The following is a 6,198-nucleotide window of genomic DNA, read 5'->3' as shown; positions in this document are numbered from 1 at the left end:
AATAAAGTAACTGTTTCATTCTCTGTTCCAAAGACAATTTATTCAGTAAATGGAGAGTTGGGAAAATTGGACAGCTACATGCAAAAGAATGAAACTAGACTACCACTTCACACCATGCACAAAAACCAACTCAAAATGAATTAAAGAATTAAAAATAAGATCTGAAGCCATAAAATATATAGAAAAAAAAGATAGGCAAAACACTACATGACATACATGTCAGTAACATCTTTAAAGGCACATCAACTAAAGCAAAGAAAATGAAGGAAAAGATAAACAGCTGAGATTACGTCAAATTAAAGAGAGTCTGTACAGCAAAAGAATCATTAGCCAAAACAAAGAGACACCCCACGGATTGGGAGAAAATTTTTGCAGACAATACTAATGATAAGAGTCTGATCACAAAGATCTACAGAGAGCTAATGAAAATGCAAATCCAAACAGTAGTGCAAACCATGTCACACCTGTGAGATTGGCCCATGTCAAAAGACCCAAAAACAAGTGCTGATTAGAATGTGGAGACAAAGGAGCCCTCCTATTTTGCTGGTATACAAGAAGATTGTTCCAACTCTTGTGAAAAACAGAATGGAGGTTTCTCAAAAGGTTAAAAATGGATCTGTCATACAACCCAGCAATTTCACTCCAGAGTATCAACCTGAAAAATAAAAAGGCACTAATTCAAAGGTAAACAGTATCTTCTGCTGATTACAATATTATTTGTATTAGTCAAGCCGTGGAAGCAGCCTAATTGCCAGATACAGAGGAATGGATTAAGAAGAAGTGTTAGAAATACATGATGGAATATTACCCAGCTATCAAAAAGATAAACTCTTACTTTTTTGATGACATGCATGGAGCTGTAGGGGATTATGCCAAGCAAAATAAATCAGAAGGGGACTTTACCTAGTGGCACAACAGGTAAAAGCATCGCACTATTAAGGTCCCCGAAGCCGCTGCACACATTCTATCCCTGGCCAGGGAGCTAACCCAGATGGCGTGGCAGACCTCTCCTGACCTGCCTGCTGCTCCACTCCCCTCAGCAGTGTATTTCAGTACAGCTGCCTGTTCTTTTCCCCACTCTGTCTCTTGTGAATCCTTTCACCCACTATACCACTGGCCTGTACCCCAGTTCTGTAAGCATAAATAAATAAATCTTTAAAAAATAAATAAATAGGCCCTCCCTGGTGGCGCAGCGGGTTAAAGCACTGCACTAAGAAGCTAAAGCCACTTCCACATGAGTTCGATTCCCGCCTGCCCCGGAGGAGATCCACATGGCGTGGCAGACCTCTCCTGACCCGCCCACTGCTCCCCTCAGCAGTGTACTTCCTAGATCTGCCTGTTCTGCTTTCTGCTCTGTCTCTGGTGAATCCTCTCACCCTCTGCATCTCTGGCCTGTACCCCAGTTCTGTACGAATAAATAAATAAATATTTTAAATAAATAAATAAATCAGAAGGAGAATGACAAATGTCAGGTGGTATCACTTATATGTGGAATATAGAGAAACCAAGCAAAGAGTCAGATAAAGTCAAACTAAGAATTAACCCTTGAAAGGGGGCTATAGATGTGAGGTTACCTGAGGAGGCAGGGGTCTCCATGAGGAGGGAGCACAGTAGACTATGAATGTTTTGGTAGTGGGTATGGTGTGGTAACAACACCAGAGGGGAGAGACCTTATATTCTACAACACAAACAAAAATATAAACCAATGTTGCATCAATAAAAAAATAATCTCAAAGTTGAACATAGATCTGTCAGTCTTCAAGACAGAGGTCTTTGTACTCTACACTGCTTTGCATTCAAGGTAGATATTTCACTTAGAGTTACGTATTTTGAAGGTAGCCATGGGTCTTTCCAGAGATTGCAGTGTTAAGCGATATATTTCTACAGCAAGAATTGTGTTATATCTCCATGTATCTGTCACCTCTGTGCAGTAGAGGAACCAAGAGAGTGTCTTTAACATCTAGTATATGGTAGGAGATCAAGAGACATTCAGTCATTATGAAAAAGAAGGAAGAATTATAATCCAAATGTGAGCTGGACCCTGTCCACACTTTGGCAAGTTTTATTCTTATTGGGAAAACAGATGTGCCCTTGGGCCCTCCCTGGTGGCGCAGCGGGTTAAAGCACTGCACTAAGAAGCTTAAGCCACTTCCGCATGAGTTCGATTCTTGCCTGCCCCGGAGGAGCTCCACATGGCGAAGCAGACCTCTCCTGACCCGCCCGCTGCTCCCCTCAGCAGTGTACTTCTTCGATCTTCCTGTTCTGCTCCCCACTCTGTCTCTGGTGAATCCTCTCACCCTCCACATCTCTGGCCTGTACCCCCCAGTTCTGTATGAATAAATAAATAAATCTTTAAAAAAAAAAAAACAGATGTGCCCTTAACTAACTCTGTTCAAATCAAAGCAGTGCTCTTCAACCTTTGCTTGATATTAGAATTACAAGAGTGGGTGCAGAAGGAAGAAGTGGGCAGTAGATAATACTTACAAAACCCACAATTCCCAGTGCTCCTCCCAGGCAAATTAAAGCAGAATCCAGGGTGGAACCTGGGGATATTTCCCAAAATCTTCCCAGGTGGTGTTAAACTGTGACTACGATTAACTTTTGGACTTGCATCTTTTATGAGGGACAAAAAACTGGAGGTATCAGTGTAGTAGGAACATTATGTCATGAAGGAACATGGTGTTGAAAGGGACCTGTAATTAACACCGGCGACAATGCCAACAGTTGGACATTGACCAGGAAGCTAAAGAGGAGATAGAATCATGGATTGGATTAGCAACCTCAGGTTAAAAAGCCGCATTTGACTCCTGTAGCAGGGACAAAGTGTGACTTCGAATACTCAACATTGGAGTACTTGAAATACCGATGATAACTCCCAAAAGTCAGTTGGGGGCCAGCAAGAACTCAGCACCTGTTACCTGGAGGTGAGAATAAAACCTTGCTCCATTTGGAATTCTGGCTCCATCCCTTTGAACTCAAACACCTTCTCTATGAAATAGGGGACTTGCCTCAGAATAGAGTGTAAGCTTTTGGTGTATTCTCACGTTTTATGAATAAGAGACTCAGTCGAGAGGTTTTAGAAAGTGAAGATTACTGGGATCCCTTCTAAAACACTCATTTGTACAGTGAAAAGCAGAAATATGAGTCTCCAGCAGATGTCCTGGGACCGGCTTTGAGAAGTACTGCTTGGGACACCAGTGTACACCTTAGGACCTGCTGGCTGGTATGAAGAGTCACCCTGATTCAAATTCAAAAATTACCTCTTGTCAGACTCATTTATTTGAGCTTGCTTGATTTTGCTTGTTTTGATGTATACTAAATTATTTTTAATTATTCTATTTTATATTGAGGTATCACTGGTTTATAATATGATACTAGTTTCAGTTACACACCATAACTGATAGATTTATATGCATCACAATAAGTCTAGTTAACATCCATACAACATAGTTTCAAAAATTTTTGATCTGATGAGAATCTTTAAGATCTACTTTCTTTACAACTTTCAAATATGCAATAGAGTGAATTCAAAAATGTCACCATTCTGCACCTTACATCCCAGGACTTGTTTATTTTATAACTGGAAGAATGTACCTTTCTCCCCCCACCCCCACTCCACCCCACAGCTGCCTCTGGCAACCTCTACAAACCTTGCCTTGAAAGGGAGTGGGGGCTTACTGACAATAGTGGAAGGAAGTCAGTGGCTGTTATAGGAGATTACTCAAGGTCTCTTCCAAAGTCTTTCTACCACTGTGGAAAAGATTCCCAAGGGATAGGGAAAGAGGGCAGAGAAACAAAGAGGACATTGGGGACAATGGTTATTATTATTATTATTATTATTTTAAATAGTAGTGGGAAGACCACAAGGCACTATGGCGATTGTACATGGGCAAATTGGTAATGGAATTTTTTTTTAAAGAGTTATTTATTTATACAGAATGGGGTACAGGCCAGAGATGTGGAGGGTGAGAGGATTCACCAGAGACAGAGAAGGAAGCAGAACAGGCAGATCGAGGAAGCACACTCCCGAGGGGAGCAGCGGGCGGGTCAGGAGAGGTCTGCCTTGCCATGTGGATCTCCTCCAGGGCAGGCAGGAATCAAACTCATGCGGAAGTGGCCTTAAGCTTCTCAGTGCTGTGCTTTAACCCGCTGGGCCACCAGGGAGGGCCGACAATGGTTTTTTTAAAGACATAGTCAGGGTAGAGTACTGTCAGGGGAAAAGACATTTTTAAAGATGTTAGTTTCCAAATTCTATGAAACCCACATGCCACACAGATAAATCAGGAAGGTCGCCTTGCATCTTATACGAAGGATGTCTTTCAACTAGCTATGTGATCTTGGGTGGGTAGTCGATATTGGGAAAAGAGAAATCAGCACCCCACATGGGGCTGTAGCTTCAAGGGCTATTAATAGAGACATTCTTCTCCAACTTGCATCAGTGAAGACCAATAAAATCCTTCCCACCTGTTGGCAGAGAGTACTTCCAGAATGTATTTTGAAGGAGGCATTCATGGAAATCATCAATGGAGCATCTGCATTGGGAGAAAATTACATGGCTAAATATTTTCAGCAGCTTTAGATTCCAGAATGGATTTGTGAAGTAGCAGAGAGAAAGAAGTGAAAAGAACAAATGCTACAATAAAACATGAAGCTTGAATCAGTTCAGAAAAGTCAGTGGATAATATATTACTGTGACACAAGGAAATGGCCAGTCTGACATGTACTGTGCATACGACTTTTTCTCACAATTCCAGATGGTCTCATCTCTCTGTTTTGTAACTGCCTGCTTCCTCCATAGCCTGTAAGCTCACTTCCAGGACAACTATGTTGCACCCAGCATTGCATCTCAGCATTATGAGATCCATTCCAATAATGGGCATTTAATAAATCCAGTTTGACTTTAACTGGCATGGAAGAGTGGAATGCACAAAAAGACTCTATCTGTGACCCAGTAGATAAAAGCTTTGTATGGAACCAGTTCTGAGACTCTCTAGTCATCTGTGGCTGAGGATGTCGATACCAGAACCACACTGGTACATAAGACATGATGTGTGCATATGAGTTTTGCCTTTATTTATATCTCTGTTGAAATAATTATTGTCTCTGTAAACTCTACTTTGTCCATTGGGTGCTGAGTGTCAAGCCCTCTGTAACTCAAGTTCTTTATTATCTATTCTGAGTGTTCAGTTCAGGCAAACCTGCAGGCCTTGTTCTATGAGAATTCCTGATCCGGGATGATCCAACAAGAACTTTGGTTGCTCAGCACCTGAGCTGGATCCCTGCTGTACTGACAGAAAACTAGAGGGTGGGAGCAGGACCTTTCTCCCTCTGAGAGGGCTGCAGGGACAGAGCCACCCCACAGAAAGCACAGAGCAGTATCAGGATGAGAACACAGAAAGGACATGGTAAGAAGTCAGGGTCATGCCTATCAGCATCTCCACTACCCAGAGCTTCCAAAGCATTCCTTTCCACAAAGCACCCTTGTGGGTCAAATCTTGCTCCTTTGATGTGCTCTTGGTCTGGCTGTACTGGGATCAGTTAAGATGCCCCTGAAGCAAAGGAAATCAACCCGCTGAGGCAGGCTGAAATTAGCACATTCAAAGTATGCTTTGAATTGCAGAATCAAGTGGGGATGGTGTGACAGTCCTGGGTGGAGAAGCAGGTGCACAGGCAAGGGAAACAGAAACAATGCCCAGAACCACTCTGCAAAAGCGGTCTGTTGAAAACCCACTGCTGGCCAGCTCTGTGCCAGGTACTCCTGCATGCTGGGTCCACATTAGTGCCTCCATGGTTCGAACTTGGTAGGGATTCAGTGGCCACACTTCCTCAGTGACTCCTAGAAGACAGGTACATGCTTGAACTTCCTTCTGCCACAGGTGCGTCTGATTGAAAGCACCTGCTCACATACTTTATACCATCTGTAAGGCAATCTGAGATTTTATAATGAAAGGCAACCTCATCTGCTAATGTAAGGGATTCCCCAAGCAAATTCTCACCTGGCAAAGTCAAGAGCTATTATCATCATCACTCTCTAAGTCATTGTTCCTTCTGTCTGGCAGCGTACAAGTCATTCACTCCCATTAGCAATCCAAAAACAGATCATTTTCTCTACTTTGTCCATTTACCAGCCATATTCAGTCTCCACATGGAGGGTCCATCGAACCTCACAGCACCTTGCAAAACCTCAAGTTCAGAGAT

Source organism: Condylura cristata, unplaced genomic scaffold (assembly GCF_000260355.1).
Source record: "Condylura cristata isolate star-nosed mole 26May11 unplaced genomic scaffold, ConCri1.0 scaffold00016, whole genome shotgun sequence".
NCBI classification, from domain to species: Eukaryota; Metazoa; Chordata; class Mammalia; order Eulipotyphla; family Talpidae; genus Condylura; species Condylura cristata.
Note: the sequence above shows the minus strand (reverse complement) of the source record.